Genomic DNA, 12,221 nt, shown 5'->3' on the forward strand with positions numbered 1-12,221 from the left:
TATCAAGTCATAGCATACATCTATTGGATATTTGGTTTGTTTTTCTAGCTTTGGTAAAGCCAATATGTTTGAGGATTGCTATTGTTGTTTTTGGAAACAACATTTCCAAAAATGCTGGTGCATTTGAATACAAACTACATTCATTTACACTTTTCAACTGAAGTGCCAATTGGAACACATTTGTCCTCCCAGCTTTATTTGAGATTTGTGAAAGACGTTTTCTGCTTTAACTCTGACTCAGAATGCATTCTAATCATATATACATTTTATGTTCGTATGTAAACATATATGAACATATGTTTAATATCAAATGTACATATTTTGATATTATACACATGTATATATAACATGAAATGCTTATATATTTTGTTGTTAGCTGCGAAGTCATGTCCGACCCATCGCAACCCCATGGACAACGTTCCTCCAGGCCTTCCTGTCCTCTACCAACTTTTGGAGTCCATTTAAGCTCACACCTACTGCTTCAGTGACTCCATCCAGCCACCTCATTCTCTGTCGACCCCTTCTTCTATTGCCCTCAATCTTTCCCAGCATTAGGCTCTTCTCCAGTGAGTCCTTCCTTCTCGTTAGGTAGCCATAAACACAGAGAGAGATACAAATATGTGTGAAGTGAAAGTTCCATGCAGCTATGTTTTTTTTAAATAAATACAAATGAATACAGAAGATGGACAAAACAGATATTTGACTAAACATTAAGCAAGATGAACCTATGTTTGAGATCCGGGGGGGGGCAATTAATTTTCCCAAGGGGCCATTTGGAAGGGCCAACCCAAAAGCTTCTGACTGCACACCACCCACTTACCTACAAGGCTTTGCCTAAGGGGTAGTGACCTGAGCCCAGGTCCCCTCACAAATGACCACCGCTGCCACCTCAGGCTGCTCCAGGTGAGGGGTGAGTAGAGTCACAGAAAATTGCTTTTTCTCCTTCCCCTCCCATGATCACCAGCCAACTGAAGGAACATAGGGGGTGACTGCACAGAGTTGTACCTGATTTGGCCCCTTCTCCCACCCACTATGGCATGCTTATTTATATTTGATTTCTAATTTCCAATTGACCTCACATAGGCCAGACAGAGATAGCCAGATGTGGCCTGGAGGACTGTAAAATGCACAAATCTGTGTTAGATCAATCTATAGACATTCCTTTTTGCTAGTGACATATTGTCCATATATCATCCTTACCAGACTTTAAAAAAATAATTGCCTCCTGTTTGAGTTTCTGGTTTCATAAAGCAGAAAATAACCTGGAAATAAAACGTTTGGCCATGATCCTGAAAGAAAAAACTAGAGAAACGTGTCTTCCCAGATATTAAGGGAAATTATTGGACATGGATTTTCACTCCCAATTCACTTTTTCTGAAAGAACATTCAAGGAATGTTCCTTGAAAGAACATTCAAGGAAAATGTATGTTAAAATAATGGATATGAATATGACAATCAAATTTTTCTTGAGATATTCTCAAAAAATATAAAATAAATCTAGTAAAGTTCCATAGGAATTTATGCCATTAAGACATTTGTTAATCATTCAGATGCCATAACGCTTTCAATGTTTTTTTAAAGAATTTTAGAATAAGTTCAGTTGAGCTTAGGAGAATTTAATTCCAGATAAGCATTGTTTAGAATCAATGTTTATGTCTCATGGAAATCAGTGGTACCACAATTTTCAGAATTCACTTTAAAAGCTATTAACAAATTACTGTATCTCTATCTCTATCTACATCTATATATCTATATGTCTCTATATCTCTATCCATATCCATATCCACCAACCCATCTCTCTCTCTCTCTCTCTCTCTCTCTCTCTCCACACACACTACAGTCATTCACATGTTCTTATCTAATAATTGATTTTATTTAATACAATAACAATTGTAACATTTGTGGCAATTTCCAGACAAGAAAACAGAGGAAGGATAATTCACAAGCATTCTGATACCAAATTGAGAACTACATTTTATACTGGCAGTATTTCTGCAGAAACAGGTGCAGAATTCTGAAGTTCTTTGCAAGTCAGCCCACTCTCTTTTTGTTTTCAAATTAATTATGTCTTCAATGAGTTCAAGCAGGGGACAGACATTACAATGCAGCTGTGATCTGAAAGGCTGTTTGATAGGGGAGGGAGCCAAGTTGCTAAGCATGGGTTTGTGAACAAAAAGCTATAGTATGATGTACCTGCTAATTTGAAGAACTAATGAGAGCTTTTGTAGCATCAAATTGAGTCTTCTGAAGATGCGCCTTTGTAAGCATATCATGTCTTGCTAGAAGGAATATATTTAATAAATAAAAGCAAATGCTTGTTTTTTTCAAAACCATTTTTAAGACTCTATGGTCACTTTGAAGTGAAAGCTTTATTTTTTTTAAAAAAATGACTGTCTAAATGATTCTACAGATTGTATTAGCAACGCTGATAAGAAAAAAAATAAGCCTATAGCTTACCCTACTGTTAAGGTAATGAAATTTAGAGGGGAGATTTTCAGTTAGCTCACCTGAGTCAAATAGGAATGTTATGAAGAAAACAGTTGCTAATTCTACTCAAGAGAAAAGTGAGGTTCCCATAAAGCTGACCAGAACATGGATGATGATTTTAAAATATGTTGTAGGTTTGAAATCCCACTGCCATTATCTGTCTTTTGTAAATATAAATTTAATAGCAGTAAAGAAAAATTCAGATGGCCCTCCTTATTCACTCCCATCAAAGTAACTGGGATTTCTAGTTCATATTTCATGAATAATTGTCTTTTAAAAATACAGTGACACAGATTACAGTCCTTGTTTAAAAGTCAAGGTATTCTATATGCGAATATTTTACATTGCCTAGGTTTGTTTTATAGCCAAAGATGTTTATCCAATAAATTCTGTGCCCTATCAAAATGCCTCAGATTCTTTACATCAAAATCCCTAGGGATGGAAAAATATGTCCTTCATGCTCCTGAGCTGTTACAAATATAAAAATCATCAATATCACATGACTGATTGTTCCTTTGAGAATTTAAAGTGGAATAGTTAAAGAACCCAGCTGAAGATCATTACTTTAACATAATATTGAGATATTTCATTCAGATATTTTCTACATTTCCATTACATATAGGCAAATTTTAAACTGTACTTTCAGTTTTTTCAATGAAAGAATTTTCAATACTTTTATACAAAAATAGTTGTTATGCAATTCATACAACAGCTGAGTATAATTATATTCTACATCTAAAAGAATACCCCCTTTCTCCCACAATAGGCAGTTTTGCTACATTTCCATTTTCTCCCTTCCACTGAACATATTCTTTCTTTCTCCCAGTTCCTTTTTCATTGATTGATTGATTGATTGATTGATTGTGCTATCTATGCAAGCACATAAATTTTATCCAGAAGCATTTCCCCAATTTTTCCTTCAGATCTTCCAACATGCCCCCAATCATTTTTGTAAACTGAGTCCAATCATCTTGCTGTTGATCATCTTCTCTTTCTTCCCACTTTCCCCCACAATTCAGACTTCTCAAAAGAACTAGGTCACTGCCTAATGTGTCCAAGTTATAATAATTTTGAGCCTGGTCATTTGTGTCTCAATATTACGGATTGGTTTTTTTTTAAATGATCCATCAGTTCATTTTCTTGGCTATCCATGGTATTCTCAGGAGCCTTCTCCAACACCCAGTCCAAAAGCATCAGTACTCTTCCTATCTTGCTTCTTTAAAGTCAAATGTTCTCTTCTATAAAATGTCACTGGAAATACCACGGCTTGCACAATTCTGATCTTTCTGGGTATAGAGATATCGCAGCATTTTAATATCATTTCCAAAGTTTTCATGGGTTGCTCTACTAACTTCTTTTGAAAAACTCTTCTTGGGTTTTTTTAAATATCTGTTTCCATCTTCAGTCCCTTTACAGATGTTATAATGCTGCTTTTTGTCTGTTCTAATAGCTATTTGAAATTCTTTGACAAACTCCCTGCTATGTTTGTCTTTATGTGCCTTTACTCTTCTTCTGCTCTTGGCAGTCTCCATGTTTTGTTCTGAATCTCGTTTGCTTTCTTTTGTTTCTTACCTGTTGGCAATCTCTTTCCACATTCATCCTTAATGCTATTCCTTTTTTTATTTTTCTTGTCCTGAGCAGAAACAGTCTGATCATCTGACTGAAACTGCCCAATTCCATTCATCTCAATTTGCTGATGCCTAACATTAATTGCACTTTTCACTATGTTGAGCACGTTCGTGTTTCTTATGTTCTGTAAATCTGAATTTATAGCCTTATATTTTCTTTTTCTAGATGGCAACTGAACATTCCAAAGGTTTTGTATCATAAACATCATTAGTATTCCAAAAGATCCTCAGTAGTATTTTGAGTTCTGTCCAGCCAGAGGGGTCCATTATTACACACTGTATCATTTAATATTTTATATTGTTTTCTTAGGGACGCGGTGGCTCAGTGGGTTAGGATGCTGAGCTTGTCGATCAGAAGGTCGGCAGTTTGGCAGATCGAATCCCGAGTGCCGCGTAGCAGAGTGAGCGCCTGTTACTCGTCCCAGCTTCTGCCAACCTAGCAGTTCGAAAGCACGTAAAAATGCAAGTAGAAAAATAGGGACCACTGCGGTGGGAAGGTAACAGTGTTCCGTGCGCCTCTGGCGTCTAGTCATGCCGGCCACATGACCACGGAGACGTCCTCGGACAAGCGCTGGCTCTTTGGCTTTGAAACGGAGATGAGCACCGGCCCCTAGAGTCGGAAACGACTAGCACGCATGTGCGGGGGAACCTTTTACCTTTACCTTATTGTTTTCTTGGTAAAATACAGGAGTGATTTACCACCCCACATAGTAAGAAATTATTCCTTTGCTCTTGTCACTAAAATGATCTTCTGCCTCCAGCATCTTCCTAAATCACTGGTATCGAATATAGATTCCTGCCTGCTTTAGCTGGACAGCGAAGGTGACTGTGCTTTGCGTGGCCCTGCTAGGAGTATATACTCTTGACAGACACTCCCAGCATTTTTTATTCATTCCTCCTAATAGCTTTCCTGCATGCCAAGATGAGGAAGCATAGCAGGTTTGGGAGGGGAGAAAACTTCCTGATATCTCATTTATAAAACTGTATAAAGCTGAAATACTATCAGCTGCATAATGGTATTTTGATGGAAAATTAAAATTTTGGTATGTGTAAATACAGGAAGTTTCAGACTATTCTGCACAAATCTCTTGGCTTTAATTTTTTTATCAGCCAAGATTATACAAGATTTAAAAGTTATAATAGAGTCATCCTCAAAGCAATTAAGCATTAGTTTTACATAGGTGAAAGGGAAGAAGAGATGAAAAATACATAAAGCCAGGGCCTTTTTTGTCATAGAACACTCAGAACGGAGTTCCAGCACCTTTTTTGGATGGAACCTTGTAGGCTAGGCAAGGCGGATTGTATGACAAGTGTGAGTTCCGGCACCTTTTTCTTTTACAAAAAAAGCACTGCATAAAGCCTAATAAAGAAATGATTCAGAAAAATTATGTTAAAGCCACCTTAATCTTCTTAGATTTGGTAGAAACAGGTCTTGCAAAATTATCATGCAGAGCAAAGTTGGAGACTAAATACTATCATAGAAACTACCCTTATGAATGTTATCCCAGGTACAAAGGAAACTTCCTAAATATTGAATAATAATAATTCCAGTAGAAATGGACTAGCTTCAATGCATTCTTTAAAATAGAAGTAGTATCTTAAAATGAGCTCAAGAGTCTGAGTAACAAAAGGAGATGGTCCTTTTGTACCAGAGTAATATTTGTCCTATATTTGATTCCAATAGGAATCCAAAACCTATACCCTGTGTTATTTGTAACTTCAGAAATTTGAAGTTTTTAGGAAAAAGATACATAGCATAAGCAAGAAATACAATAGTAAAGGGGTGAATCTTTTCAGTAGCAGAATTTTGTGGAAAATTTATGCAGAAAGACCTTCCTGAAACTTGGATTGTGATTTTTCTCCATGTTGTGTGAGTATAGCTGCATTTTACAACTATAACATACCATGATATACATACTATGTAGTGTTATTGAATATTTTTGCAGTCAGATTTTTAATCTGCACCATTATTACTACTATTACTGTAATTTGAGTTTGCCTTCTGGTTCTCCTAGCTGTTAATTAGCTTATAAAATAATTTGGAGATAAGAAGTCCAATACCAGAGTTAGTTTTATAATAATCAAAATAATAATTAAGCATTGAGAAGGAAATGAACATGATAATTTGAGATGTCTGGAGTTTAAATGTATACATACAGTGGAGAATATTTTATTTTGCCATGATTGTATTCTAGATAGAGCACCTGAGAATGATATACTGTATTTGATTAAGCTCTCAGTGCTTCAGACTTATAATCAGACAAATGAATGTACTGTAAAAAGCATTACATTTATTCCACTGCCATAAGTTTGATTAAAATAGTAAAAAAACACAGTTGTGTTAGATTATGTTTACTATAAATATACTTGCATGTTGCTTCAAAAATTAGCTTCCAATATCAGATATATCTTAAGTTGTGGTAAGGGTTCAAAATGCTTCTTGGTCTTTTGTAATAGTACTCTTTGACTTTGTTCAATAGGGATCATGTAATTGCTTTCTGCAATCTTTTACTTTTTATTCCTTATGATGATGATTATTACTACATATTTTCTTCCTCTTTGGTCTTTGAGTATAAACAAAATTAAAACATACATTGGAAGAGAGGATGAATATTACAGATTGCATCAAAGGGCCTGTAAGATTTCCCCTATAATCTGAGTATGCCTTTTAGATATTTCTGAACAAATATAAAAGGGAGAGAAAAAGACAAGAATTATACATTTTCAAATGATTTGGTATTTTGATTAACAGTTAATCCAATTGTACAACACATTATACTGTGTGTGGAACAATTCTCAAAATGATATGCATGGCGTTCATTTTAAAAAATACAAAGTGCATAAAATATAATGATGTAAAATATTCAATTTAAAATTATTTAACAGAAGTGGAAGAATGAAGAGGGACAGAGAGAAGAATTACCTTCATATATATCAGTGCCATAAGAAAGTCCTAAGTAAATAACCAGGTCTTTAGCAAGAACCTAAAAAATCAGAGGAAAAACCTGTTTAGTAGCAGATTTAGAGATAGAATATTCAGTTCCCAACAGTTCAACCATAGCTGAGGAAACAGCGTTTCTCCTCCTTTATCAGCTGCTAAGGTCAAAATGATATGTGAGAAAACAAGAATGAATTTTTATATTAATAACTCTGTGTGCATAAATGTAATCTGAGCATGAATCCAAATGCATCCTGTACTTTAGAGCAGGTCTTTTCAACCTTTTAACCGTTTGTACCACTTTTAGGATATGGCAGTATTCGAGTACCACCTAGTAAGGTATCAAAAACTTGATGACCAAAAAAAACCAACCCTGTTCAAAGTTGCAATTGCACTGAAATGACTTATGACCATTTTTCACACTTATGACCATTGTAGCATGCCCAGGGTCATGTGATTTATATTTGGATGCTTGACAACTGATTCATATTTATGATGGTCACAGTGTCCCAGGGTCATGTGATCCCCTTTTGCAACCTTTTGACAAGCAAAGTCAATGGCAAGGCTGCTGGTGGCCAAGTGCTAAGTTGGGACTTCCCTCCCTCTCTCCTTCCCTGCCTCCCACTTTCTCATGCCCACCTCCTTCTGAAGGAAGAATTTGAAAAAAAAACCATATTTTCTTTCTTTCTTATATTCATCAAACAAGAAAAAGCCTCCAGAGACAGAAAAGACAAGCTGAGTGAACTAGCTTAAAAAGGCACATTCCCCTTTAAGAATTAGCTATTGGCTAGAAAGCAAAGTTAAGGAGAAGAACCGGCACTTAAGGAAGAAAAAAAAATGTAGTACGTATGGCTCCCCAAATGGCTCCATTCATAAGTATAGTAACAATAGCAATAACAATAATAATAAAGTTGGAAGGGACTTTGGAGGTCATCTAGTCCAACCCCCTGCTCAGGCAGGAAACCCTATACCATTTCGGACAAATGGCTGTCCAGTCTCTTCTTTAAAACTTCCAGTGTTGGAGCATTCACAGCTTCTGGAAGCAGGTTGTTCCACTGGTTAATTGTTCTAAGTGTCAGGAGGTTTATCCTTAGTTCTAGGTTGCTTCTCTCCTTGATTAGTTTCCATCCATTGCTTCTTGTCCTGCCTTCAGGCGCTTTGGAGAATAGCTTGACTCCCTCTTCTTTATGGCAACCCCTGAGATATTGGAACACTGCTATCATGTCCCCTCTCATCCTTCTCTTCATTAAACTAGACATACCTAATTTCAACAGCCATTCCTTATATGTTTTAGCCTCCAGTCCCCTAATCATCTCTGCTGCTCTTCACTGTACTCTTTCTAGAATCTCGACATCTTTTTTATATCACGGTGACCAAAACTGGATGCATATTCCAAGTGTGGCCATTGTAAAGTGGTATTAATACTTCATGTGATCTTGATTCTATCCGTCTGTTAATGCAACCTAGCACTGTGTTGGCTTTTTTGGCAGCACACTGCTGGCTTATATTTAAGTGATTGTTCATTAGGACTCTGAGATCCCAAATGCTACAGGCAAAATCCATTCAGGAGGAAAATACTTCAAAATCCCTTGTAGCAAAACTTACAACTAATAGGAGAGCAATAGAAGCTAACAGGAGACATCAGCCATCAGCCAAATAGAAATTGCCAAACACTCCTTAAGAACACAAAGCCCACATTGCACAAATCCCAGAACTTCAAAGTCACAAAAGCAGATAAGAATCCTTCCACTCTCCATCTCCCTCCCTCCGTGTCTCACCTCCAGCTGATGCTGCCTTTCTTCATTGCTACCTTTCTTCATTTCTCATGGAGGACAACCCCTCCCCAGCTGCATTTCTTGCCTGTGTGTTACTGCCAGCACAGGTGGCTGCCACAGAACTTGTAGATCAGCTCATGGCTGGCCTGCTTGGCCTGCTTGATCTCCTCTCCTCTCCCACCACCCTCCTCCTTCTTCTTTCTCTTTAGTGCAGCTAGAACTGACTCCACCTCCTCCCAATTCTGCCTCTTTTTCTCTCCCTCTTCCACCCAAACTGCCTCCTTTTATAGCCTCTCCTGTCTCCTTCCCCCCTCCTCCTTTCTTATGGGGGAGGGTGAGCAGGAAGTGAGCCTGGGGACTTTGCCTCGTCCCAGCCACTCTGCAGCTCCGGAGGACTCTCTCACAGTAAGTCCTTGTCTGCACTGGTTCTTTCCCTCCTCCACTACACTTGCCTAGGCAGGGCTGCATACCACCTACCACAAGTGGTACACGTACCACTGGTTAAAAAGCCCTGCTTTAGAGGTCCATCAAAATTCCTAAGAACAATATAAGCAAAAAGGGCATTGTTTATAACTGTTCATCTCCCACTAATAATAATAAATAGTAATGTTATATGAATATTCATCAAATCTCTAAAACCATCCCCACCACAAACACTTTTCTCACACAAGTTTGCTTTCTCACAAGAAATCTGGAAAGTTAAACTGTCATATGTGGGCAGCAAACCTCCAAGTGTCCTTTAAATGGTAGCAAAGAGATAGATAAAACTGACTTAGATTTTTTTTGCAAGTCCAGTTGTTAGGTAAAGTGGACAAAAGATTAATTAATATATAGACACATATGTATATCTTTGAGCTTTTGGAGGAAAGCTGAAATATAAATTAATTAATACATGAAATTTGTTTGTTTGTTTGTTTGCTTGTTTGTTTAGGACTTTTGCCTGTCTATTACGAACTAATGCTGGCTGACATGAAGATCTCACTTAATTTCACACTTGTTCTTTTAGGGAAGGTTGTGTTACACAATATTGACTTTGTTATTCCATGGCCAAAAATTTTTACAGCATAAGCTACAATAAAGAGAAAAGAAAATCTGAAATATTCAATTTAGTACAGAAATATTATGATCTAACTGAAAAGCACTTAAATGAGGATGAGCGGAGGAGCTGTAACGACCTGGGGCTGCCTACAAAGGTAGCCTGGACGGCGAGGCTCCAGAATTGGTGGCTGCTGCCCCCCATCTGCCCATCTATAAGATCTTCGCGCTCCCCACCCACGACAGAGGTCTGTGGGATGATGGCCACCGTCTGTAGGCTAGAGCGCCATTTAAAACCCTCCTATATCTGGTCTGGAGGGCGGAATTCACCAGGGACCACCTGAAGCTTTATTTGGAGGTGGGATGTGCCGAAAGGCCCCCGAGATAGCAGTTATCCTCTCGGGATCATAACTTTAAGTCCAGATAATCCCTCCTTCATTTTTTCACCGGAGACTGACTACAGCCCCTCGGTCGCGATGACATCTTAGGCATGGAGATAGATGAACTACCACCGCTCATCACCGGAGCTACGAAGTTATCCACCAACAGACTATGCTAGCATTCACCGGACTCTCTCTCCTCCTGCGACCTACCCGGAGCTGGATGGTGACCCCCTGAGATCCTGATCACTGTGAGAGGGTGACCATGTTCTCAGGAGCCACTACTTCAGCTCTGTGGTCTTGATATGCAGTTGTTCCTACCAGCTCGTCCTTTACTCCTATTTCCACCTCTGATGGCTTACACCAGAAGTGAGCTACTTGCCCTGAGAGCTTCCCCACTCTCTCAGAGATGGCCATCAGACCTACGCCGCCGTTTCCTTAATGACGGGTCCTGGGACCCCGAGAGGTGGCATGGCGCCAAGAAGAGGCTCTTGGGTTTTCTTTTAAAATTTTTTGAAGGGTTAGGGAGGGGGGAGGGTCAGGCCCAGCAAATCGAGGGGAAGATCCCACCGGACCTGTCTCAGCCTAAGTTGGCCAATGGTCGCGGCAATATGAGGGCCATGGAGAATCTTGTAAACCAGGGGGATGGGACAGGGATACCGATCCCCACAGTAATTGGGAATGGCAGCAGATGGAGGAGCAGAGGGTCATATCGTATTCTGAGATCACGCCCACGCTATCTTCTTGCTGTGGCGCGCTCTGACCCTCTGGCTCCCGCTTGCTGCCCTGGGGAAGAGGGAGGTCTGACTCCTGAGCTCAGGCTGATCTATTTTAATGCCAGGTCTGTTGTGAATAAAGCTCCCCTCATCCATGACTTGATCGAGGAGGAAGGCGCAGACCTGGCATGCATCACGGAAACCTGGCTGGGCCCAGAGGGAGGGGTCCCTCTGACTGATTTATCCCCCCCAGGTTTCCGTGTGCTACATCAACCTCGAGCTCAGGGTAGGGGAGGTGGCGTGGCGATCGTTATCAGAGAGACCCTCCATCCGCGGGAGGCCACTGCCCCTCAGATAGACGGATGTGAATCCCTCCTCTTAAGGTGGGGTCCTGGTGGTCAGTTGGGCCTACTTCTGGTATACCTCTCTCCAAGCTGCACAGCAACGGTTCTACCCAAGCTACCTGACGCCATCTCAGGATTGGCGGTCGAATTTCCAAAGCTTATGGTACTGGGAGATTTTAATCTACCTTCCCTGGGCAGTGCATCAGAAGTGGCCCGAGAGTTCATGGCCTCCATGACGGCCATGGACCTTACTCAAATTACTCAGGACCCAACTCACGAGGGAGGAAACATGCCGGATCTAATTTTTGTCTCTGGGCAGTGGCTAAATGGGCTGGGTGGGGTTACTCCAACATCACAACCCCTGTCATGGACAGACCACTACCTCCTGCGGTTGGGCCTCCGTCACGTCACCCCCCGATGTCAGGAAGCGGAACCGACCAGGTGGTTCCGCCCCAGGCGCCTGATGGACCCAGATAAATTCCAGATGGCGCTTGGACCGATTCCCACCTCCCTCTCCCACAACCCGGCCGAGTCCTTAGTTAATGCCTGGCAACAGGCTGCTTCGGAGGCGCTCGACCGCGTTGTCCCTTTGCGGCCTCTGACCCGGCGCAAGTCCCGACTCGCTCCTTGGTTCTCCAAGGACCTGCGGGAGATGAAGCGCCAGAGAAGGGGCCTAGAGAGCATTTGGAGAGCCAGTCGGTCCGAGTCTGACCGAACACAGTTAAGATCCTTTTCTAGATCCTATCTTGTGGCAATGAGGGTGGCAAAGCGCGCCTACTTCACCACCCTCATTGCGTCCGCAGATAATCGCCCGGCCGCCCTATTTAGAGTGGTCCGCTCCCTTTTAAGTCAAGAGACGGGAGAGGACCCCCTACATGGACGGGCTGAGGAATTTAGTAAATATCTGGTGGACAAAAT

At 40.4% G+C, this 12,221-nt stretch overlaps 1 protein-coding gene across 1 annotated transcript in view; it reads left to right on the forward strand.

Moving 5' to 3' along the window:
- CPNE4 (copine 4) overlaps positions 1-12,221 on the forward strand; it is a 236,256-nt gene that overhangs the window by 207,588 nt on the left and 16,447 nt on the right. The window lies entirely within an intron of this gene.

The sequence above is a fragment of the Vipera berus genome (genome assembly GCF_964194415.1).
Source record: "Vipera berus genome assembly, chromosome: Z".
Lineage (NCBI taxonomy): Eukaryota > Metazoa > Chordata > Lepidosauria > Squamata > Viperidae > Vipera > Vipera berus.